At 40.4% G+C, this 26091-nt stretch overlaps 2 pseudogenes; one reads left to right on the forward strand and one right to left on the reverse strand.

The window, feature by feature from the left end:
* Positions 1-1579: 1579 nt before the first annotated feature.
* Positions 1580-12377, forward strand: LOC110499133 (annotated as a pseudogene).
* A 29-nt stretch (positions 12378-12406) lies between these two features.
* On the reverse strand, positions 12407-22639 carry LOC110499132 (annotated as a pseudogene).
* Positions 22640-26091: the final 3452 nt, after the last annotated feature.

Consider the following 26091-nt stretch of genomic DNA (forward strand, 5'->3'; position numbering starts at 1 on the left):
ACTTTTCCCCACATAAGCATGCTATAAAATGAATAAAACATCTTATTTATAAATGTTACCAAAAGAATTCTGATTCTGCCACGACACAATGCACAATTGAGAGCATCCTGTCGGGCTGCATCCCCGCCTGGTACTTCAACCGCCCACAATCGTAAGGCTCTCCAGAGGGTAGTGAGGTCTGCACAACTCATCACCGGGGGCAAACTACCTGCCCTCCAGGATACCTACACCACCCGATGTCAAAGGAAGGCCAAAAAGATCATCAAGGGCAACAACCACCCGAGCCACTGCCTGTTCACCCCACTATCATCCAGAAGACGAGGTCAGTACAGGTGCATCAAAGCTGGGACCGAGAGACTGAAAAACAGCTTCTATCTCAAGGCCATCAGACTGTTAAACAGCCATCACTAACATTGAGTGGCTGCTGCCAACATACTGACTAATCTCTAGCCACTTTAATAATGAAAAAAATGATGTAATAACTGTATCACTAGCCACTTTAAACAATGCCACTTTATATCATATTTACATACCCTACATTACTCATCTTATATGTATATACTGTACTCTATACCGCATATACTGCATCTTGCCTATGCCGTTCGGCTATCGCTCATTCATATATTTTTATGTACATATTCTTATTCATTCCTTTACACTTGTGTGTATAAGGTAGTTGTTGTGAAATTGTTAGGTTAAATTACTTGTTAGATATTACTGCATGGTCGGAACTAGAAGCACAAGTATTTCGCTACACTTGCATTAACATCTGCTAACCATGTGCATGTGACAAATACAATTTGATTTGATTTGATTTTGAGATGGGTGGAGGAGGTAAAACCACTGAGTGATGATCTGCTCTGATTCGGCTGCAGTGTTGAGTAGTGTGAAGACGGAGAAAGGAGACTTGTTTTGTGGAGATGATAGTGCTGTTAATGGGATTGGAGAGGATGGGAGTGGTGACAAGCTTTTGTTGTGTTTCCGTCCATGTGGGTGTGGAGGGTAATGAGAAGGCTGATGTGATTGCTAAGAGTGCTGTGAGGCAAGAGAGGGTAATTATTCAGGCCCCGCTGGGTCGCAGGGATGTCAAGTCCTTGTTCGGGGCTAAAGGGCTCAATCTTAGGCAAAGGGAGTGGGATGCTAGTAGTAAGGGGAGGCAATTTTATATCATGCATCGGTCAGTAAAGGAAGAGGTATGGGATGTGGGAGAGAGGAAGTTGTGTGGAGTAGACTGCAGTTTGGGCAGATTTGAATGCCACATTGATTATGATAGGGAGACATGAAACAGGTCTGTGTGATGAGTGTTTAGTGGAGGAAACGGTGGAGCATGTGTTGATATTTTGTGAATTGTATGACATAGATGGGGGGAGATTGTGTGAAAGGGTTGGGGTTTGGGTGGTGTATTTCGGGGTAGGGAAGTGGTGTCTCGGGCTCTATTTCTCCTTCTTAGAGGAACAGGACTAATTAAGATAATTTATTATAGTTAGACCGTGGCTTCCCTCACCCTCCAGTACAGTAGGTGGCGGTGTATGCACCTTGAACGTTGGATGCGATTTGCAAACGCAATCCCAAAGAAGGAGAAGTTACTTCCGGGTAAAGAAGCAAGCGTAGTCAGTTAGCTCTCAAATGTCACAAAGAGTGTGATATTAGTCGATTTCAGAGATGTGTGCATGGAAAGTATTATTGAATAGGTACGGAATGCCGACACTCATCACATGGCTGCAATAGCCAAAAAAGCATTTTGTGAACTAGCATGTTACTTTTACCGTTCAACTGGAAACCTATTAGCTAGCATAACAGTAGTAGTGTCATATTTTTGCTTGCTAACGTTAGTCCTTTTTTTGACACCAACAAGATGCATAGGAGAGGAGTAGGTGGGGAGCTATCGCCAAAAAGTAGCTTGCAGAGGTAATTTGTTTGCCGTCATGTTGTCTATAGATGAATGTGCCCATCTACAAAATGTAAATAATCAAGTCATGGCATTGAAGTCATTTTCATTACCAGCAAGAAATACAAACATCTTAGCCAATTTGCCAGCAAGCACAAACAAGAGATCCATAAGAGTTCCCAGTTCCGGGTCCAGTTCCAATTTTGCTCTAGTAGCCCATTCACTAAGGGTATTGAATGTTCCTGAGTCATTTTTTTATGCATGCTCCATGAGGTTCATGCTTTGTATTTATTCAATTAATTGAAACTCAATCAGTTGAGGGTTTTCTGTGTCATTGACAGCTGGCAAAGGCTTTTGCTGGCAAAGCCAAAGGCTTTTGGAGATGCTTGGTGTGGGTGACTTCTATTACGAGCTGGGTGTGCAGATCATTGAAGTATGTCTGGCCCTGAAACACATAAATGGAGATGAGGCTTCTTTGGAACATACTCAAGGGTCATAGCAAAACAATGCATTTGTAATGTGCCTTTCATTTATGTTTTATCTCTGTTTTAGGACTTATTACCCTGGATGAGCTCCAGTACAGAGCGGGTGCATCATCAGGGAAGGGGGAAATCTGCTCAGAATGTGAGCCAGTGAGTACCATCAGACAAATATTTGAAATTATGCATTCAATTGTGTCTCCTAAGAAATGCAGGAAGTCAACAGTCATATTTAATACAATAATGCACACAATTATTCATACACTTTTGTGCAATTTCATTATGAAGTCAAAATTGTATCTCTGTTCTCCACTCCAGAGATGACTTGGTGGCGGGCCATAAAGAAGCTGAAAGCAATGGAGAATGGGTTTGGGGTGATTCCTGTTGGAAGCTCTTACCTTGTGCAGTCAGTGCCAGCAGAGCTCAACATGGACCACACTGTGGTACTTCAGCTGGCTGAGGTAATCCTTCATTTCACCTCTTGAATCTGTATTGTGTGGCTACCTAATCAGTTATGACTTGACAAAAATGTCTCAGAATACTGATTGTGAGATTAGAGGGCACTGTTTGATTTTTTTTGTGAGCGATTACCAACATCATGCTTGGGTCCAGAACATGCTACACGGATACTTGCTTTTGCATGAGTCATTTAGAGGACTGCAAATATGGTGCCAGATGTCATGAATATTTGTTTTTCTGCCAATTTTCAGAAGAAGGGCTACATTTCAGTGAGTGAGATCAGAGAGTCTCTCAAGTGGGAGCGAGAGCGTGTCTGTCATGTGCTGGTAAGTTTAGGAGGAGGCGATGTTGTAGTACTCGAGTCAGGTCTTGAGACCACATATTTAGTGTCTTGGTCTTGTCTCTGTGTCGGATATATTTTTACTCAGTCTTGACTCTCTCTCGTACAATGAGGACTCGTCATTTCTTGCAGAGACCAGCGGAGTGAAAAATTCCTAATTATCAGCTCCCATTCAGTCAGCCCATAAAACCGCTTCGCCAGGCCAAATATTCACACTCCTTTCATGACACATTAATATCCACACTCCTTTCATGACACATAAATATCTTATTTATTCGTAACATTACTGTCCTTTACTTTCGTTGAAAAATATCATTAAACTTTGTCAGAATTTCCTTGATTCGTTGGTAGGGAAGAGTGGAGGACATTGTGTGAAATTTGGACGCTCACTATCAGTAAGGGGAGACTTGGGGAAGTTGTAACATATTTCATCCTATTATCTATTCTAGATCTGTCAGGGTTAGTGGCAGGTAGCCTAGTTGTTAAGAGCATTGGGCCAGTAACCGAAAGGTCGCTGGTTCAGAATCTGCTGTTCTGCCCTTAACTGCCTTGGTCAACTCTTATTATTGTGGCGATATGACACAATAACAACCATGGTCTTGAATTGGACTCACATTTTTCTGGTCTTGACTTGGCCTCGCTACCCTCCCTGTCTTGGTCTTGACTTGGTCTCGATTTGCTCTGGTCTCGAACACAACCCTGGGAGGAGGATATTTTACAGAAGGAAATTGTTAGCTACACACTAATTAGGACTGACAAAGGACCATAGAACCATGGTTCTTGATTTAGTTTTAGTTCCCCACCTATGGAGCCAGATACCTGCCAAAAAGTTGAACGTACGCATCGTTAGGATTGGAAGAAAAGCCATGCGTAAATGTGAAATTTCATAAAAAACACCATGTTACGATTACGGACTAACATTTTAGGCTTGAATAAATCTTGTGTTGCTGGGGTCTGTCTGCAATCATAACCAGTAGTATCTACCAGTAATAATGAATCATAACCAGTAGTGTCTAACAGGAATAATGAAACATAACCAGTAGAGGTCGACCGATTAATCGGAATGGCCGATTAATTAGGGCCGATTTCAAGTTTTCATAACGCCGGTTTGCCGATTTTATTATTATTATTTTTTTTACACCTTTATTTAATCTTTATTTAACTAGGAAAGTCAGTTAAGAACACATTCTTATTTTCAATGATGGCCTAGGAACGGTGGGTTAACTGCCTCGTTCAGGGACAGAAAGACAGATTTTCACCTTGTCAGCTCGGGGGATCCAATCTTGCAACCTTACAGTTAACTAGTCTAACGCAATAACGACCTGCCTCTCTCTCGTTGCACTCCACAAGGAGACTGTCTGTTACGCAAATGCAGTAAGCCAAGGTAAGTTGCTAGCTAGCATTAAACTTACCTTAAAAAACAATCAATCATAATCACTAGTTAACTACACATGGTTGATGATATTACTAGATATTATCTAGCGTGTCCTGTCTTGCATATAATCTGACTGAGCATACAAGTATCTAAGTATCTGACTGAGCGGTGGTAGGCAGAAGCAGGCGCGTAAACATTAATTCAAACAGCACTTTCGTGCGTTTTGCCAGCAGCTCTTCGTTGTGCGTCAAGCATTGCACTGTTTATGACTTCAAACCTATCAACTCCTGAGATGAGGCTGGTGTGACCGAAGTGAAATGGCTGGCTAGTTAGCGTGCGCTAATAGCGTTTCAAACTTCACTTGCTCTGAGCCTTGGGGTGGTTGTTTCCCTTGCTCTGCATGGGTAATGCTGCTTCGATGTGGTGGCTGTTGTCGTTGTGTTGCTGGTTCGAGCCCAGGGAGGAGCGAGGAGAGGGACGGAGGCTATACTATTACACTGGCAATACTAAAGTGCCTATAAGAACATCCAATAGACAAAGGTTAATGAAATACAAATGGTATAGAGGGAAATAGTCCTATAATAACTACAACCTAAAAATTCTTACCTGGGAATATTGAAGACTCATGTTAAAAGGAACCACCAGCTTTCATATGTTCTCATGTTCTGAGCAAGGAACTGAAATGTTAGCTTTCTTACATAGCACATATTGCACTTTTACGTTCTTCTCTAACACTTTGTTTTTGCATTATTTAAACGAAATTAAACATGTTTCATTATCTACTTGAGGCTAAATTGATTTTGTTGCTGTATTATATTAAGTTCAAATAAGTGTTCATTCAGTATTGTTGTAATTGTCATTATTACAAATACCATTTTTTTAAAATTGGCCGATTAATCGGCATCTGCTTTTTTGGTCCTCCAATAATCGGTATCGGCGTTGAAAAATCATAATCGGTCGACCTCTAATGACCAGTAGTGTCTACCAGGAATAATGAAACATAACCAGTAGTACCGTGCCTTGCAAAAGTATTCATCCCGCTTGGCGGTTTTCCTATTTTGTTGCATTACAAGCTGTAATTTAAATAGATTTTTATTTCGATTTCATTTTATGAACAACAGAGTCCAAATTGGTGAAGTGAAATGAAAAAAATTACGTTTAAAAAAATTTAAAAATAAGAAAAGTTGTGCGTGAATATGTATTCACCCCCTTTGCTATGAAGCCCTAAATAAGATCTGGTGCAACCAATTACCTCCAGAAGTCACATAATTAGTTAGATTGCACACAGGTGGACTTTATTTAAGTGTCACATGATCTGTCACATGATCTCAGTATATATACACCTGTTCTGAAAGGCCCCAGAGTCTGCAACACCACTAAGCAAGGGGCACCACCAAGCAGGCAGCACCATGAAGACCAAGGAGCTCTCCAAACAGGTCAGGGGCAAAGTTGTGGAGAAGTACAGATCAGGGTTGGGTTATAAAAAGAATATCCCAAACTTTGAACATCCCAGGGAGCAACATTAAATCCATGATAAAAAAATTAAAAGAAAATGGCACCACAACAAACCTGCCAAGAGAGGGCCGCCCACCAAAACTCACGGACCAGGCAAGGAGGGCAATAATCAGAGAGGCAACAAAGAGACCAAAGATAACCCTGAAGGAGCTGCAAAGCTCCACAGCGGAGATTGGAGTATCTGTCCATAGGACCACTTTAAGCTGTACACTCCACAGAGCTGGGCTTTTCGGAAGAGTGGCCAGAAGAAAAGCCAATATTTAAATAAAAAAATAAGCAAATATGTTTGGTGTTCGCCAAAAGGCATGTGGGAGACTCCCAAACATATGGAAGAAGGTACTCTGTTTAGATGAGACTAAAATGTAGCTTTTTGGCCATCAAGGAAAAAACTATGTGTGGCATAAACCCAACTCATCACCCCGAGAACATCACCCCCACAGTGAAGGATGGTGTTGATAGTATCATGTATGTTTTTCATCGGCAGGGACTGGGGAATTGGTCAGAATTGAGGGAATGATGGATGGCGCTAAATACAGGGAAATCATTGAGGGAAAACTGTTTCAGTCTTCCAGAGATTTGAGACTGGGACGGAGGTTCACCTTCCAGCAGGACAATAACCCTAAGCATATAAGCATACTGATAAAGCAACACTCGAGTGGTTTAAGGGGAAACATTTTAATGTCTTGGAATGGCCTAGTCAAAGCCCAGACCTCAATCCAATTGAGAATCTGTGGGATGACTTAAAGATTGCTGTACACCAGCGGAACCCATCTGATTTGAAGGAACAGTTTTGCCTTGAAGAATGGGCAAAATTCTCAGTGGCTAGATGTGCCAAGCTTATAGAGACATAGACCAAGAGACTTGCAGCCTTAATTGCTGCAAAAGGTGGCTCAAAGGTATTGACTTTTGGGGGGTGAATAGTTATGCACGCTCAAATGTTTTGCGTCTTCAAAGTTGTAGGCATGTTGTGTAAATCAAACGATACAAACCCCCAAAAAATAAATTTTAATTCCAGGTTGTAAGGCAACAAAATAGGAAAAATGCCAAGGGGGGGTCAATACTTTCACAAGCCACTGTATCTACCAGTAATAATGAAACAGAATAATAATAATAGATGTTTGGTGAATCTATGAATTATAGTGGGGCAAAAAAGTATTTAGTCAGACACCAATTGTGCAAGTTCTCCCACTTTAAAAGATGAGAGAGGCCTGTAATTTTCATCATACATACACTTCAACTATGACAGACAAACTGAGAAAAAAATCCAGAAAATCACATTGTAGGATTTTTAATTCATTAATTTGCAAATTATGGTGGAAAATACGTATTTGGTCAATAACAAAAGTTTCTCAATACTTTGTTATATATACCCTTTGTTGGCAATGACAGAGGTCAAATGTTTTCTGTAAGTCTTCACAAGGTTTTCACAAACTGTTTCTGGTATTTTGGCCCATTCCTCCACGCAGATCTCCTCTAGAGCAGTGATGTTTTGGGGCTGTTGCTGGGCAACAGACTTTCAACTCCCTCCAAAGATTTTCTATGGGGTTGAGATCTGGAGACTGGCTAGGCCACTACAGGACCTTGAAATGCTTCAGTGTGTTTGTGATCATTGTCATGCTGAAAGACCCAGCCACGTTTCATCTTCAATGCCCTTGCTGATGGAAGGAGGTTTTCACTCAAAATCTCACGATACATGGCCCCATTCAATCTTTCCTTTACACGGATCAGTCGTCCTGGTCCCTTTGCAGAAAAACAGCCCCAAAGCATGATGTTTCCACCCCCATGCTTCACAGTAGGTATGGTGTCTTTGGATGCAACTCAGCATTCTTTGTCCTCCAAACACGACGAGTTGAGTTTTTACCAAAAAGTTATATTTTGGTTTCATCTGACCATATGACATTCTCCCAATCTTCTTCTGGATCATCCAAATGCTCTCTAGCAAACTTCAGACGGGCCTGGACATGTACTGGCTTAAACAGGGGGACACGTCTGGCACTGCAGGATTTGAGTCCCTGGCGGCGTAGTGTGTTACTGATGGTAGGCTTTGTTACTTTGGTCCCAGCTCTCTGCAGGTCATTCACTAGGTCCCCCTGTGTGGTTCTGGGATTTTTGCTCACCGTTCTTGTGATCATTTTGACCCCACAGGGTGAGGTCTTGCGTAGAGCCCCAGATCGAGGGAGATTATCAGTGGTCTTGTATGTCTTCCATTTCCTAATAATTGCTCCCACAGTTGATTTCTTCAAACCAAGCTGCTTACCTATTGCAGATTCAGTCTTCCCAGCCTGGTGCAGGTCTACAATTTTGTTTCTGGTGTCCTTTGACAGCTCTTTGGTCTTGGCCATAGTGGAGTTTGGAGTGTGACTGTTTGAGGTTGTGGACAGGTGTCTTTTATACTGATAACAAGTTCAAACAGGTGCCATTAATACAGGCAACGAGTGGAGGACAGAGGAGCCTCTTAAAGAAGAAGTTACAGGTCTGTGAGAGCCAGAAATCTTGCTTGTTTGTAGGTGACCAAATACTTATTTTCCACCATAATTTGCAAATAAATTCATAAAAAATCCTACAATGTTATTTTCTGGATTTTTTCTTCTCATTTTGTCTGTCATAGTTGAAGTGTACCTATGATGAAAATTACAGGCCTCTCATCTTTTTAAGTGGGAGAACTTGCACAATTGGTGTCTGACTAAATACTTTTTTTGCCCCACTGTATGTATGACCACTGGAGTCTTTGCCACTCAAAATATTTTTTTTTGAATATTTAGATATTTATTTCATCACTCAAAATCTAATATGAATGTAAAAATGATTTTGACATGATTTATATGAATCGGGTCATTAACATATCGACTTTGAAATGAACAAGGGAGATGTTAAAAGTAGTCTGTCTGGCATAAGCGTATAACCACACTTTACAATAACTCTGTTGCAGTGGTCTTAGGTAGTCTCCGTATAGGCTGTTCCCTCCATCACGACACTGCTGCCGAGTTGAAGAGCTTGTGATCTCTATGCAGCACCATGCGCTTTCGGAATTGCACCCTTCAGCCTCAGAAGATGCCATTCTGCAGGCATGCAGTCATAGTCATTATACTCTAATGTAGACCTATTTGCCTACTAGCCAAATTAAGTGCAGAGCATGCATGATGCATACAACTTGTAATTTCAACATATTTGAAGATTTAATTCATCCTCCATTCAGTTTGTTCCGTCAGTATGTCATCAAGTCAGTCATTTGTCTGAGTTGCAATAGAAATTAAATCAAAGAGAATAGTGTTCTATTCTTACCCATTTGTTTATTAAAATCAATGTGTATTCTACATTCTCCAAAGTTCTTTTAGCCTATTACTTTAAATATTCAATGTTTAATTTAGGCCTATTCAAATAAAAAATAGGCCTTCAACTTGTAGGCATTGCAATTTAGGCTATCATTTTGGGTACTGGTATCTTGCGGACATATTTTGGAACTCCCATTTGTGTTTTATAACTGGATAGGGCTCACCTTAAAAAGAGAACCTAGCTCATAGGCCTCTAAATAAATGTTGAACAAAATAGTTGAAGAAGCATGTGCAGTGGCTGATATGGAAAACAGATTTGGCAATAAGAATAGTCTATAGACAGTCTTGACCATTTGGGACCTCTTGTCTATTTCGCTCATATAAGAATATTTTGAAGATAAATAATCTGACCTTGACATCATTTGAGTAAATTTTAGGTGTACCTGTGGATGTATTTCAAGGCCTACCTTCAAACTCAGTGCCTCTTTGCTTGACATCATGGGAAAATCAAAAGAAATCAGCCAAGACCTCAGAAAAACAATTGTAGATCTCCACAAGTCTGGTTCATCCTTGGGAGCAATTTTCAAACGCCTAAAGGTACCATGTTCATCTGTACAAACAATAGTGTGCAAGTATAAACACCATGGGACCACGCAGCCGTCATACCTCTCAGGAAGGAGACGCGTTCTGTCTCCTAGAGATGAACGTACTTTGGTGCGAGAAGTGCAAATCAATCCCAGAACAACAGCAAAGGACATTGTGAAGATATAGATACAAAAGTATCCTATATCGAGTCCCATATCGACATAACCTGAAAGGCCGCTAGGCAAGGAAGAAGCCACTGCTCCAAATCCGCCATAAAAAAGCTAGACTACTGTTTGCAACTGCACATGCGGACAAAGATCGTACTTTTTGGAGAAATGTCCTCTGGTCTGATGAAACAAAAATAGAACTGTTTGGCCATAATGACCATCGTTATGTTTGGAGGAAAAAGGGGGATGCTTGCAAGCTGAAGAACACCATCCCAACCGTGAAGCACGGGGGTGGCAGCATCATGTTGTGGGGGTGCTTTGCTGCAGGAGGGACTGGTGCACTTCACAAAACAGATGGCATCATGAGGAAGGGAAATTATGTGGATATATTGAAGCAACATCTCAAGACATCAGTCAGGAAGTTAAAGCTTGGTCGCAAATGGGTCTTCCAAATGGACAATGACCCCAAGCATACTTCCAAAGTTGTGGCAAAATGGCTTAAGGACAACAAAGTCAAGGTATTGGAGTGGCCATCACAAAACCCTGACCTCAATCCTATAGAAAATTTGTGGACAGAACTGAAAATGCGTGTGCGAGTAAGGAGGCCTACAAACCTGACTGTTACACCAGCTCTGTCAGGAGGAATGGGCCAAAATTCACCCAATTTATTGTGGGAAGCATGTGGAAGGCTACCTGAAACATTTGACCCAAGTTAAACAATTTAAAGGCAATGCTACCAAATACTAATTGAGTGTATGTAAACTTTTGACCCGCTGGGAATGTGATGAAAGAAATATAAGCTGAAATCATTCTCTCTACTATGATTCTGACATTTCACATTCTTAAAATAAAGTGGTGATCCTAACTGACCTAAGACATGGAATTTTTACTAGAATTAAATGTCAGGAATTGTGAAAAACTACGTTTAAATGTATTTGGCTAAGGTGTATGTAAACTTCCGACTTCAACTGTACCTCCCAGCATAACATCAATTTTTCTCCCCTTGATTTACTTTGGAGTCTGTGTTATTGGAGAATGACAACTACTAACACTCAGGACAGGTTATAGCCAAGCCTTAATCAACATTTTGTTTTGTCTCATTTATTGATATGGATATAGCCTCTGTGTGATGGGGTTGTGCAACGCAAATGGCTATAACAAGCCTACATACCGAGTGGAATTCACTAATACAACAATCAAAATGTCTAATATAAGGCCTACAGTCCGTGCTCTTAAAATCTATGAAAACGTGTGATTCATTAGGTTACATGATCACCACAATACCGCCACGCAGCTATAAATATGTATTATGCAATTATATGGCAATTATATAACGACAGCATGGCATATTTAGAGAACGGAATAGGCCTAGCCTAAATCATATTTACATTCTATTTTGCAGCTCAGGCGGTTATTCTAGACACGGTTTTTCTTTGTATTTATCATTCTCGCACAAGTAATTTGCTGAAGGCCCAAGCCTATACTACGTAATCTACTCGTATAACGTCATTATTGAATGCAGTTCTAAAACAAGTTCTAGACTTTTATTTTGGAAATGAACCCTGAAGCTGCAAAGCAACTAACATCTGGGCTAGAGTTGCTTGATTGACGAGCTACATTCAGTTCATGTCCTTTGCAGATGCCACATTACTGACAAAAGATTGTATGCATAAAAAAAAGTTCTGTAACCGAGTAAAGTAAGAATTGAAAAGTGTAAATGTTCATTCATAGTCGTAACACAGGTTTTGTACATTTACAGATCAATTGTAACGTTTACATTTCATGTTTCAGACATGGCTTTTCTTACTATCTTAACATTTTATGTATGGATTTTCTTATGATCCTAATGATATGTACGTTCAATCTTTTGGCAAGTATCTGGCTCTATACCCACCATCCTAACACACTCCTTGTTGTCTTAGGAACACCTGTTGAAAGAGGGCTTGGCATGGTTGGATTCCCAAGCTTCTGGAGAGCCACAGTATTGGCTGCCAGCCCTCTTCTCGGAGTTGACTTCCCTTGATGTCACACCCGAAGAGGCCAATCAGATGACGCCTTAAGAAAAATTGTTTTTTGGGAAGTCTTTGAACTTTGAACAATTTGTGCATGTTGCAAATGTCCTGAATTGTAATGGGGTGTATATAACTTCCAAGGGTAGGTACACATCATCTTGCTTCCCATCAGTGATTGTGGCGATGAAAACTAGGTTAAATGTTATGTTTTCTGTGGCAGTTGTCAATCATGGATTTGTTATACAGTTTCAATTACTTTTTATTAAAACAGAGTAATTCTTTGCATATTGCAGTTCATGATACAAAACAATGTGTACTTCCATGACGACACAACTGTGAAGACAACTTTATTTGTTGCTTCCCACATGAATCCCATTTGAACCATTTCATTTTCAGATGGCATCATTTGAACCATTTCATTTTCAGATGGCATCATTTGACCATTAATCGTTTGACTCTATTATGCAACACGTTATGCATGCAGGAGGTTTAAGGGCAGAAAGTCAGTATAGTTTAATTACGCAAAGTAAACAGTTCAGCAGAGATTATAACAGAGTAAATATGGGAAACCATTAAATAGCAAAGCAATACATTCCTATCACCCAGCAATGGAGGCAAATTCTACTCCAAGACCAAAATGAAGTACCTTCAAACAAATATTATATGGTATGATACATTTCAGGCAAAATAAATTAGCTACGGATTTACCAGACATTTAATTCTTAACTTATTTGACCAGGTAAGAGGACATTTACAGTAATGAACAGGGGACTATAAATGTTATTTATATAATATCCTGAATTGGTTGTTAGCCCATATTTATTCCCCCCCCCTTACTAAATAATTAGTAGAGTATCAGCTTTTTTTATGAGTAGTCAACTCACAAACAACTCTCTGGATTGTGAGGAAGTAGCATCTCTACACCTCATGGCTGTAGACGTGGTCTTCATATAAAGCCTGTTCCATTCCGTCACAGATGAGCGTGCAGAAGGGGCACACTCTGTGGCTGTGCTCGTGCAGCTCCAGCTCGTCCTGGGTGATGCCAGGGAAGGACTCATGGCAGTGACGACACTCCAAGGACAACTATGGGACAGGCACAGGTCTTAAGTGGTAATAATATTGTATCTAGACTGGATTGCCTTAACTATACCGTCGGACAGAAATTATTGTGGATAGAGCAGTATGAAATCAACCCTTCGATCCCAAATCACTTGTGATTGTTGTTGTAATCTGTATTAATACCATGTGTACCATAGGAATGACTTGACATACCTCTTCCTCCAGGTTTGTAGCCGTGCCTGCAAACAGAATCGTATTTCAGTCATAATTGAACGTGTTATTTTTTCAAGGTGTGTCTGTGAGGCACAAGTGGTGTTCGTTTAGGAATATTTTGGTGAGGCTTCCCAATAGCTGGACAATTGGGATTACCTGGGGTTTCATATGGGTTCCAAGAGTGGAGAGAGTCAGCCAGTTCCTCTTGCTGGGTAGGGTCAGTTGAAGAGCCATAAGGGTTGAGATGCTGCATGGGCACTGGAGCAGCCTGGACGTCATCAAATTCCTTGCGAAGTCTTTCAATATCTCTTTTGAGATCCTGCCAGACGGAATACATTGGAAAAATCTCAAGGTAAGCAAATGCCCCTAATTTTATTGTAAAGTAAATAATTAAATGACTAGTAAATAGTAGGACAATTCATAAAAATCACCTGATTCTCTCTGGACAACTCCTCTTTCTCTACTTTAGCGATCTCTGCCATGTTTTCTTTCTCCTCAATGATTTTGTTTAACTTTGAAAGTTGCATCTGAGAGGAGAAAGCGGGCAACTTGTGATCAGCCAAGAGAACAAGGTTAGTGTGTTCTCTGTTCATTTCTTCTCACGGGTCAACTAACTTCATAGAACAAACAACATATTGGTTAGCAAAAATCGGCGCTGGATTGGAAAATTCAGTAGTGTAAGATTCTCAAAGCACCTCTAGTTTGCTGCTCTTCTGCTTTGTCTGATCAGACGTCATGGCCGTGCTCTCCATGCACTCCTTGAGCTCCTCCAGTTCCCTTTCTGCTTGCTCTGCACGTTTGCGGGTATTGTTGGAAGCCTGCAACTCCTTGTGCAACAGTGTCTGAGCCTCCTCCAGCTGACCAAGAAGGGCTTGGTATTGCTCCTGTAGACACACAAGACTACAGTATTACATTGCATAATGGTGTGTAGGGGGAAGGACATGGTTCTTTTCGCAACTTGCTCACACCTTCCAATCACTGTCCACCAACTGCAGTGGCTGCTGCTCCTGCTCCGACAGGCTTCTACGTAATGCCTTGTTCCCAGTCTTCAGGTCCTGTAGATCATGTGTGACACCACACACTCTGTTCAGCGCTGCAGAAAGCCTCTCCTTCTCACTGCTCTGGAGATCCACCTGGAAAGGGTCATGAGGTTATATTATTGTTTTTCTCCAATCAAAAGAAAGCACTCTGACATTGAATGAATTGGCCAAAAGTCTTTTAAAGAGTTTGCATTACAGGTATTCCTTCACATTTGATTACTTTGCGGAGTTTGCTGACCTGTAGAAGCTGAATATGATCCTTCAGTTTGTGGGACTCCTGCTCAGATTCTTTGAGCCTTGGGCTCAGCCTATTTACACAGACACAAGGCCACATAGTGTAATTTTTTTTTTTTTTAAAGATCCTAAAAGTGATATGACTGGAAAGGTATTGGACTAGATAGCTATGTCCCCATGAATGACTTGAGACAAGAATGACTCACGGTGCAATTTCCACACTTTGGACCTCAATCTTTCCTTTCAACTCCTCTCGCTCCTTCTTCAGCTGTTTGATCTTGTTCAACGCTTGTTCATATTTCTCACAAATAGTTGTCAGAGACTGCAGTAATTTGTGAAAAGAAATGGGAAGTTACATACATGGCAAGGAGACAGAGAACGTGTGGGGACAAAGAATAGAAGTAGCATTGAAAGAAATCTATATTTATGGTATACATACAGCTGTCACATGTTTTGACACTATATTCACCAAATATGTTTCATGAATGGGGGTCAGAGACTGGAGCCATTCGTGGAAAGAAACAGTGAGAAACAAGACAAGGAGAAAGTGGGAAAAAAATTGGTTGTTGCATTGATGGTATTCAGCAGTATAGCCTATAGCTGTCAGATTGGATGCTTTTTTTTTTTACTACTAAGGATTAGCTGTAGTAGTACTGGTAGTTTAGTAGTCCAAAATGGGAAAATGGTTTGCGACAGCTACCTCCTGTCCTCTCTGTGATTCATCCATTGATTTGGCATTCTGCGCCAGTTCTTCATGCTCTCTAGTATTCTGTTGCTGCTGCTCCAGTTTGCTCACTAACTGTACCAGTTCCTCTTTGGATTCCTACAGAAACAATATACAATTCATCACCCTCTCAACCTGATTAGGGGCTAGAAAGAAGACAGCTGTTGGAACAAATGACTTGGAAACAAGCCTTAAGGTGGTCAACCTCTTGCTGTTGCTCCTTTAGGGCAGAACACTTCTTCTCTTTCTTACTGCTCTGGAGATCCACCTGGAAATATCATGAAAATCTATGGTTGGATTGTCTTGAGTTTCACATTTTAAAACGCTGTGGGTTACAGGCATTTGTTCACATTATATTGCTTTGCTGGTTGTGCAGACCTGTAAAAGCTGAATGTGAGCCTTCAGTCTGTGTGACTCCCGCTCAGATTCTTTGAGCCTTGGGCTCAGCCTGTATACACAGGAGCATAGGGAACCACATCAAAGTGACACAATTGTCAAAACATTCCAAAACCAGATGATATCATGAGAGAATATTTGATTTTAAAATCACTGGAGCGGTGTTCTGAAGGGGAGACTATGTTGCCATGCATTGAATGGATTGCTCCAGACAAGAATGACTCACTGTGCGATCTCCACACTTTGGACCTCAACCTTTCCTCTTAACACCTCTCGTTCTTTCTTTAGCTGTTTGATCTTGATCAACGCTCTTTCATATTTCTCACAAATAGGGGTCAGAGACTGCAGCCATTCATGAAAAGAAATAGCAAGTTAGATACACGACCAGCAGACTGAAAATGAGGAAAACAAGTAGTAGCATTGAAAAATATTGATTGTATACATACAGCTGTCACATGTTTTGACACTAAATTCCCCAAATATTTTTCATGAATGGGGGTCAGAGACTGCAGCCATTCATGGAAAGAAACAGTTAGAAACAAGACAGGGAGACAGAAACAAGACGTGAATACAGAGAAAGTGGAGAAAGAGGTTGTTACAATGAAAAAGCATTGATGGTTTTTTAGATGCATAGCCTGCAGCTGTCATCAGATATTTTGTTACCACTGAGATACAAATTCACTCTATTAATAGAATAAGTATTAGTAATCCCAAATGGGAAATTGGTTTGCAACAGTTACCTCCTGTCCTCTCTGTGATTCATCCAATGATTTGGCATTCTGTGCCAGTTCTTCATGCCCCCTAGTATTCTCTTGCTGTTGCTCCAGTTTGCTCACTAACTGTACCAGTTCCTTTTTGGATTCCTACAGAAACGATATACAATTCATCACCCTCTCAACCTGATTTAGGGGCTAGAAGTACAACTGCTTGTGGAAAGAAAAGACATGCAAACAAACCTTGAGGTGATCAATCTCTTGTTGCTGCTCCTTCAGGGCACATGTCAGAGTCTCATTTTGCTCTTTCAGTTGCCCCAACTCCATGGTCAGCTCTTCTTTCTCCCTCTCACTTTTTTCCACCTGTTCCTAGATTCAGAGGTGCTTAAATCATGTCCATAATCTCTTAATTTGTTTGGATAGTTCCATCTATCCATTAAGTATACTCTGAGTGTACAAAACATTAGGAACACCTTTCTAATATTGAGTTGCACCCCCTTTTGCCCTCAGAACAGCCTCAATTAATCAAGGCACGGACCATTCTTGATACACACGGGAAACTTGAGTGTGAAAAACCCAGCAGCGTTGCAGTTCTTGACACACTAAAACCGGTACACCTGGCACCTACTATCATAACCCGTTCAAAGGCACATATTTTGTCTTACCCATTCACCCTCTAAATGGCACACATACACAATCCAGGTCTCAAGGCTTAAAAACCCTCCTTTAACCTTTCTCCTCCCCTTCATCTCCACTGAAGTGGATTTAACAGGTGACAACAATAAGGAATCGTAGCTTTCACCTGAATTCACCTGGTCAATCTGTCATGGAAAGAGCAGGTGTTCCTAATGTTTTGTTCACTCAGTGTTGTTCCACCAAGACAAGTTATGTTCAAAAGCATTGATGTTTCAATATGTTGTTTCTTAGTTGTCAGATGGTTGGTGATCAGTGTGTTAAAAAGACACAAAATTGACCAAATATTACCTCCTGCCCTCTGTGTGAGTCATCCATTAGTTTAGTGTTCTGTGTCAGTTCTTCATGCTTTCTTGCATTCTCAGTGTTCCCATCTGCCTGGTATAATTCCTCATTTGACAGCTGCAGAAATAATGTTACAATTCTGTTGCCTCCCATTTTTATTCTCACACATGACTAGGGGCTAGAAATGACCCGCTGTTGGAACAAATAACTTGAAAACAAACCTTGAGGTGATCAATCTCTTGCTGTTGCTCTTTCAGAGCACTTCTCAGTCTCATTTTGTTCTTTCAGTTGCCCCAACTCCATGACCAGCTCTTCTTTCTCCCGCTCACGTTGCTCTACCTTTTCCTAGATTCAGAAATGCAAATCATGTACATAACCTCCTAAGGATCATTTTAGCAAAATAAATTTGCGAGGAACATCCTCACCTTGACCCAGCCACTAAGCAAGCCAAACAGAGAGTGCTGCATTTTTAAGACAAGTATTTCAAGCATGGTCTTCAAAACACAATCAATGTTAGATATGGTGGATTGTATTGTACCTGAGTTATGATAACCAAGAGGTCATTTTCAAGGCTGCAGTCTGTGCTTTGTTCCCCTGGGGTTTTAAAACAGAAGGGGGTGCTGGCTCCTCTCACTTGGCCAGTGCTATCAACATAGCAGAACTGATAGAACGCTGAGTCATCCTTTGGCAAGTAGTATGCTATCAGAATCACAATATCATTGTCAGTGTAATCCCCTGCATAATATTGATCACTTTAATATCAAATACAAATTTAAAGTTAACATTGGCCTACATGTTTCATTAAAAAATAATAACTTGCACTGAACAAAAATATAAATGCAACATGTAAAGTGTTGGTCATAAGCTGAAATAAATTATCCCAGAAATGACCCATGCGCAAGAAAAGCTTTATTCTCTAAAATGTTGTGCACAAATCTGTTTACATCCCTGTTAGTGAGCATTTCTCCTTTGCCAAGATCACAACCGTGGACCATGTGTATGGTATCGTGTGGGCAAGTGGTTTGCTGATGTCAACGTTGTGAACAGAGTGCTCCGTGGTGGTGGGGTTATGGTATGGGCAGGCATAAACTACGGACAATAAACACAATTGCATTTTATCGATCGCAATTTGAATTCCCAGAGATACCGTGACAAAATCCTGAGGCCCATTCTCATGCCATTCATATTTCAGCATGATAATCCCAGTTCTTCCTTGGCCTGCATACTCACCAGAAATGTCACCCATTTGAGCATATTTGGGATGCTCTGGATCGACGCATGTTCCAGGCCCCGCCAATATCCAGCAACTTCGCACAGCCATTGCAGAGGAGAGGGTCAACATTCCACAGGGCACAATCAACAGCCTGATCAACTCTATGCGAAGGAGATGTGTCGCGCTGTATGAGGCAAATGGTGGTCACACCAGATACTGACTGGTATTCTGATCCACGCCACTACCTTATTTATTTTTTACATTTTAAAAGCTATCAGTGATCAACAGATGCATATCTGTATTGCCAGTCATGTGAAATCCATAGATTAGGGCCTAATGCATTTCCTTATGAACTGTAACTCAGTAAAATCTTTGAAATAGTTGCATGCTGCGTTTTATATTTTTGTTCAGTATAAATTGATCACAATAATTCATATCGAAGTTAATGTCAGTGAAAGGTTTGAGGATGAAATTCACACATTACCAGTAAAAAGCACTTGTTTTCTGACTGGCTCCAGTCCTATCAGATCCAATGATGGTTCTACCCACACAAATGTGTGATAATCCTTTGTGGTGCTCCAGCCCACCTGCACAATGATACACATGATAACATATTTATGACTGACAACATATAGAGAGGCATTCCAGACTGGATATTTATTGTTTAAGACAGGTTATTTACTTTGTGGAAATACAATCCATATCATAATGTCAGATTAAACCGATCACACATGAACAATGTTCCCTCTTAACTGCGAGTGGGTGCACAGCTTCCCGGGACTGCTGTGCAGAAGAAATATCAGCAGATGCAGAGAACTTCACTCAACTTTCTAGAGTTTCCCCCCTTAGTTAACACTATCAACGTTTCCCTTTACTGTGGGAATTGTGAACAAATCCACGCAATATTAGCCACTTTCAGTTCAACATACCGAAACAAAACTTAACTTTGCAAGGCTTAGTGTACAAAACTAACTATGCAAGACATTTTGTTGTAGGCAGAATGCATCAGAGTAGGATTCTATTGCATTGACACTCACGACTCAGCCGTACTCTACACAGACCGGTATGGCTTAACCAAACAGAGCTGCAGTAGTATTCTATGCAAATAGACCATTGCCATATATGGATCTGTGCCATTGACTTTGAACTGGACTATGTTTACAGCATAAGCAGTCGTGAGTAGATGTGCTTGTTTTGAGATCAAAGCGAGAGCTTCATGTAGCCACGTGTGCACATTTGCACATATCCTTTGCTAGTTAGTTAGTTATTAGCCCAGTTATAGATCATTTGTAGTCAGCAATGGGGGAGTGATTTGCTCCCTAAAATAACACAAAACGTGTACATTTCTAAAAGCAAGTCTGGTAAAGAGCTTTTTTTGTCTTAAAGGGGCAGTGTTGTTTTTTGAGACAGGCATGAATAAGATAAGTAGCCAATAGATAGAGGGTAGAATAATTTGTCTGATTCTCTGTAATAATGGTATGGGAATAATAATGCATTTTATTTTGTAAAGTGGTTTCCAGGGTTGGGAAGTAAAGGATTTGCATGAAAGGGATTACAAAAAAAGGTAACTAATCCGTTACAAGAAAACATATTGTAATCAGATTACAGATACTTTTGAAAAACTAGATTACTTCGAGGATCACTTTTAAATTCAAAAAGGATCCTTGTGAAAAACAATCTTTGACACTTCTCTGTTTTCTCAATGTCATTCAAATCAGCATTGAAAAAAGGCGCAAGTTTAAGTTTGTTCCACCTGAGCGAGTCTGACCACTATGATGACACACCAAATGTGTTTGATGGATGGCAAAAAAAGCGCAGGAATAGGCTTTTAGGCTACAGTCCAAGCTATGTCTTCCAATGGAGCGACTGCTGTCAGCATCCAAAGATTCTCCAACTTGAATAAACGATTGGAGGTAAGGATGACAGCAGTGGTGTCGTCTACGGCGATACGGATATCACTTATTATTGTTATCTACATAGCGCATTGCTGTGAATCACACTGCTGCTCTCTCATTTACCTATATGCGCCTTACGGATTGTGGTTGTTGTGGATGGCTGTTCACAAATCTAAATGTGTATTTGAACCCAATAATGGTTGAATTCAAGAAGTTTAAGCTGCATATCAATCATTTTTTTAAAACCAGTAGACAGCCAGTGGAAATGCACTTTTGCAACAGCTGCATAGTGCGGGTCCCAGCCTATGGAATACAATTGGGGCTTTTATTGGTCAATCTAATTCATGCTGATAAAATAAATAAATCCATAGGCCTAATGGACACATGCTCAAGCTTGCATACTTTTGATAGACTTAAAGTGTCAATCTGTAGTTGCTACATCTATTTTTGGACTTATACATGTTGTATATATCTATATATATCCATTGATTCTTGAAGAATATAACTTGTAAATGCCTCATGAGCTTAGTTCAACTGTAACACTCCATGAGAACCCAAAATATAAGCTTGTTTTACTCTGTTTGTAAATGTAAACAAACACTGTATTGCCTCCTAACATGGTTAAAACAATCATTTTGATATCATGGATGGCCAGTCCTTGCATCAATATCTCTGTCTATTAATCGGAGAGTGGTTACATTTACCCAGGTCTTCCCTCAGCTTTTTATCAAAAAAGAGGCGGGGCAATCCATTTTGTTATTTTTTTCCATTTTGTTATTTACCCTATAAACAGCTGCATATTATCAAGATGTCAAAGTGTCACCAACAAAAAGGTAAACAATAGGCCTATAGCAAATGCAGCATATGACATTCATTTTTTCACATGTGAATAGCACTTTTCAGTAGTGCTCAAAGCGTGCCATTCCATGAGCACAGCATTTATTTTTCGACTCGAATCATTGAGCCCAGTCAGTCCTCCATGACAACAAAATCATAAACATAGTAGAGCTGGCTAATAAGTCCTTTGTTTTTGGGTTATGCTCAGGTAAAACAATTTGGCTAATCTATGGGATGTATTTTCTACTTAGTTTTTTTTAATGATAGGCCACTCTAGTAGGCCTACATTATGATCAAATAGCCACAGTTGCCTACTTGCCCACTGTCTGAAACTAATTTAAAGTGGGTACAGCCTCAGTGTTCACAGTAAGCACGTGCTGGAAATTACACATATTTTTCATAACATTCAAGTTTGCACTCAGCAGACATGAAATTTGCTCAATGCCAGGAAAAATTAGCGGGAACATTGTTCATCAATATTCATGACAAATTGGTCTATAATCTCACCTTGAATATCCCCACCCAATCTCTGGGATTCGGTTGGATTGCTGCTGTCAGAGTGTAGCAGCAAGTCAAGGCAACATTTGACACATATGAGTTGGGGATTTCCTGAAACACAACCTGGGAAAAGTTTGTTGACAATTCCATGTTGGCTGCAGTTTCGAAGCTCTCCATTCTGTGTTCTGAAATTGAGAATATAACAAAAAGAAAACACGTAGGCTGAACACTTCTGTATCTTCTCTGGCAGCACACATTGTCGATGGGTGGTTGTTAATTATAAGGCATAGAAATTACAAACACTATTACGTTGTTTGCAAAACTAAGTTTCACTTTCCTTTAAAATAGGTTGTGCAATGTTTATGCTTCCCACCAGACCATATTTAACACATAATTATTTTATTGTCAAACATACACTTCTAAACCAATAGATTATTCGAGATTGTTTTATTATGTTTGATCAAGCCATAATAAACCATACAAGGCCACAAATAAAACACAGGAAAGAAAACTAATGTGAAAGGTAACGCAATTCTGTCATTATTACGATCACATGTGTTATGCTGTTTAGCAAAAAAAAATGTATTTAATAGTTGAACTTACATGAAGTTTGGACTGCCACTGCCTGTTCAACTCAGCGGTGTCGCAACCATAGATTGTGTATATATAAAGGTCGCAAATCAGACGTCAACTCAGAATACTGTTCCAGGTATTAATTTCAAGTGTGCACGAACGTCATCAGCCGTAGGCCTCTCTGGGAAATGTAGTTTCTTCTGATTGGCCAATCCAAAGTGGATTTTGGAGTTTAAAAGGCCAGTCTACTGTCAGCTTGGGTTTATACTTACTTTCCCTTTTATCTGGACAATGGAACAAAAATATTAAAAGTGATCAGTTACCTAGATTACTAGCCTAATCATAATAAGATTTCACAATCTTGTTCGCTTGTATCAAATAGGCCTGAAGGGGGAAAAAAGTCACTAGATAAGGCCCAAAACAAAATGTCTGTAACAGTTACATTGTATTATGCTCTGTTACACATGAAAATTGAGGTTATTACAACAACCTGTTTTGATCTTTTTATGATGCCTATTTTAAGATGGAGAGATTTCACAATATGAAATTGGAGATAGCCTCTTCCCTCATTTAAAATGCGATAGTGACCTGTCCCCATTATTAAAGGGTTGGTCTTATGTTGTGACTGTGTGGATATTGCTGATAACACTATTTCAATGGAATGAGCCACCAGATGTGACAATGCTAACTTTCTCTGGCTGAGTGCTCTTGTATAAGTCATGACCAGTTAGAGACCATAAATGGAGGCCTGCAGTGACTGAAAAGCAGTCTGGAGCTCTTCAACAGCCTGAACCAGAAAAGGAGCAGCTGAAGTCTGAAGTTTAAATACACCTTAGCCAAATACATTTGAACTCAGTTTTTCACAATCCCTGACATTTAATCCTAGTAAAAATGCCCTGTCTTAGGTCAGTTAGGGTCCCCACTTTATTGTAAGAATGTGAAATGTCAGAATAATAGTAGAGTGATTTATTTCAGCTTTTATTTCTTTCATCACATTCCCAGTGGGTCAGAAGTTTACATACACTCAATTAGTATTTGGTAGCATTGCCTTTAAATTGTTTAACTTGGGTCACACGTTTTGGGTAGCCTTCCACAAGCTTCCCACAATAAGGTGGGTGAATTTTGTCCCATTCCTCCTGACAGATCTGGTGTAACTGAGTCAGGTTTGCTCACACGCACTTTTTCAGTTCTGCCCACAAATTTTCTAAAGGATTGAGGTCAGGGCTTTGTGATGGCCACTCCAATACCTTGACTTTGTTGTCCTTAAGCCATTTTGCCACAACTTTGGAAGTATGCTTGGGGTCATTGTCCATTTGGAAGATCCATTTGCGACCAAGCTTTAACTTCCTGACTGATGTCTTGAGATGTTGCTTCAATATGTATGTAAACTTCTGACACACTGGAATTGTGATACATTGAAATAATCTGTCTGTAAACAATTATTGGAAAAATTACTTGTCATGCACAAAGTAGATGTCTTAACCAACTTGCCAAAACTATAATTTGTTTTAACAAGAAATTTGTGGAGTGGTTGAAAAATGAGTTTTAATGACTCCAACCTAAGTGTATGTAAACTTCAACTGTGTATACAGACTGTCATCAGCATATAGGTGCAACTTTGCTGGTTGCATCCCATTTCCCAAATCATTAATAAAAATTGAGAACAACACAGGAGCTAAAATGGAACCCTGGGGCACACCTCTATTAATCTCAAGAAAGCTAGACTTGTGATTGTCAGCATATACACTTTGTGTTCAGTCAGAAAGATAGTTCCTAAACCAATTTACTGCCCCTTCACTTAGACCAGTGATACTGAGTCTAGCTAGCAACAATTCATGGTCAACTGAATCAAATGCCTTTGATAACTCAACAAACAGAGCAGCACAATATTGCTTTTTATCAAGTGCATGTATTTTTATCAAGTGCATGTATTTTTATCAAGTGCATGTATCCTGGTGAAGTTTCTTTCTGAACCATTTTATTTGATCAGAACCTTGTTGGCCTGTGCTGCTTCATTCAAATATAGTCTGTGCACCCTGGTGGGTAGGCTAAATGCCACCTGTTTCCTATTTTGAAAACAATTCAAAATTAGTTTACCTGAGGAGAGTTTTGAAGAATTGTGATTAAATAATGCAATATTTTACTTGCATTATTGCAGTTTGCTCAGCATCCTGAACCTCCATATGATCCTGTAGTAGTGTTTGAGTCTCAGTGAACTGAACGTCAGTGTCAACCTCGCCTCCTAGATGGAGCAAACTGACCTAAATCCTTTTTCAAAACTCTCCTCGGGCAGACGTTTCACAACTACTTGAATCTAGCAAAGCTGATTCAAGTAGTCAAGGGTTTGACGATTATAATTAATGTGCACGTTAGCCATTATGACAACCTGAACCTCCTTGCCATCCAAGTGAGAGGATAAACACACAAGTCCACCACAGAGTATATTTAATATCTGCACAAGTACAATGTAATTACTGGGTGTACACAGAATTTAGCTAATTCAAATCAAATCAAATCCTATTTTATTTGTCACATACACATGGTTAGCAGATGTTAATGCGAGTGTAGCGAAATGCTTGTGCTTCTAGTTCCGACAATGCAGTAATATCCAACCAGTAATCTAACCTAACAATTTCACAACAATTACCTTATACACACAAGTGTAAAGGAATGAATAAGAATATGTACATAAAAAAAATGAATGAGTGATGGTATAGAACAGCATAGGCAAGATGCAGTAGATGGTATAGAGTACAGTATATACATATGAGATGAGTAATGTAGGGTATGTAAACAAATAAAAGTGCAATTTTTTAAAGTGGCTAGTGATACATTACATCAAGATGCAGTAGATGGTATAGAGAACAGTATATACATATGAGGTGGTGAGGGTAGGCAACAACATCTCCACCCCGCTGATCCTCAACACTGGGGCCCCACAAGGGTGCGTTCTGAGCCTGTACTCCCTGTTCACCCACGACTGTGTGGCCACGCACGCCTCCAACTCAATCATCAAGTTTGCGGACGACACAACAGTGTTAGGCTTGATTAAAACAACGACGAGACGGCCTACAGGGAGGAGGTGAGGGCCCTCGGAGTGTGGTGTCAGGAAAATAACCTCACACTCAAAGTCAACAAAACTAAGGTGATGATTGTGGACTTCAGGAAACAGCAGAGGGAACACCCCCCTATCCACATCGATGGAACAGTAGTGGAGAGGGTAGTAAGTTTTAAGTTCCTCGGCGTACACATCACAGACAAACTGAATTGGTCCACCCACACAGACAGCATCGTGAAGAAGGCGCAGCAGCGCCTCTTCAACCTCAGGAGGCTGAAGAAATTCGGCTTGTCACCAAAAGCACTCACAAACTTCTACAGATGTACAATCGAGAGCATCCTGTCGGGCTGTATCACCACCTGGTACGGCAACTGCTCCGCCCACAACCGTAAGGCTCTCCAGAGGGTAGTGAGGTCTGCACAACACATCACCGGGGGCAAACTACCTGCCCTCCAGGACACCTACACCCCCCGATGTCACAGGAAGGCCATAAAGATCATCAAGGACAACAACCACCCGAGCCACTGCCTGTTCACCCCGCTATCATCCAGAAGGCGAGGTCAGTACA

The sequence above is a fragment of the Oncorhynchus mykiss genome, chromosome 20 (genome assembly GCF_013265735.2).
Source record: "Oncorhynchus mykiss isolate Arlee chromosome 20, USDA_OmykA_1.1, whole genome shotgun sequence".
NCBI lineage: Eukaryota > Metazoa > Chordata > Actinopteri > Salmoniformes > Salmonidae > Oncorhynchus > Oncorhynchus mykiss.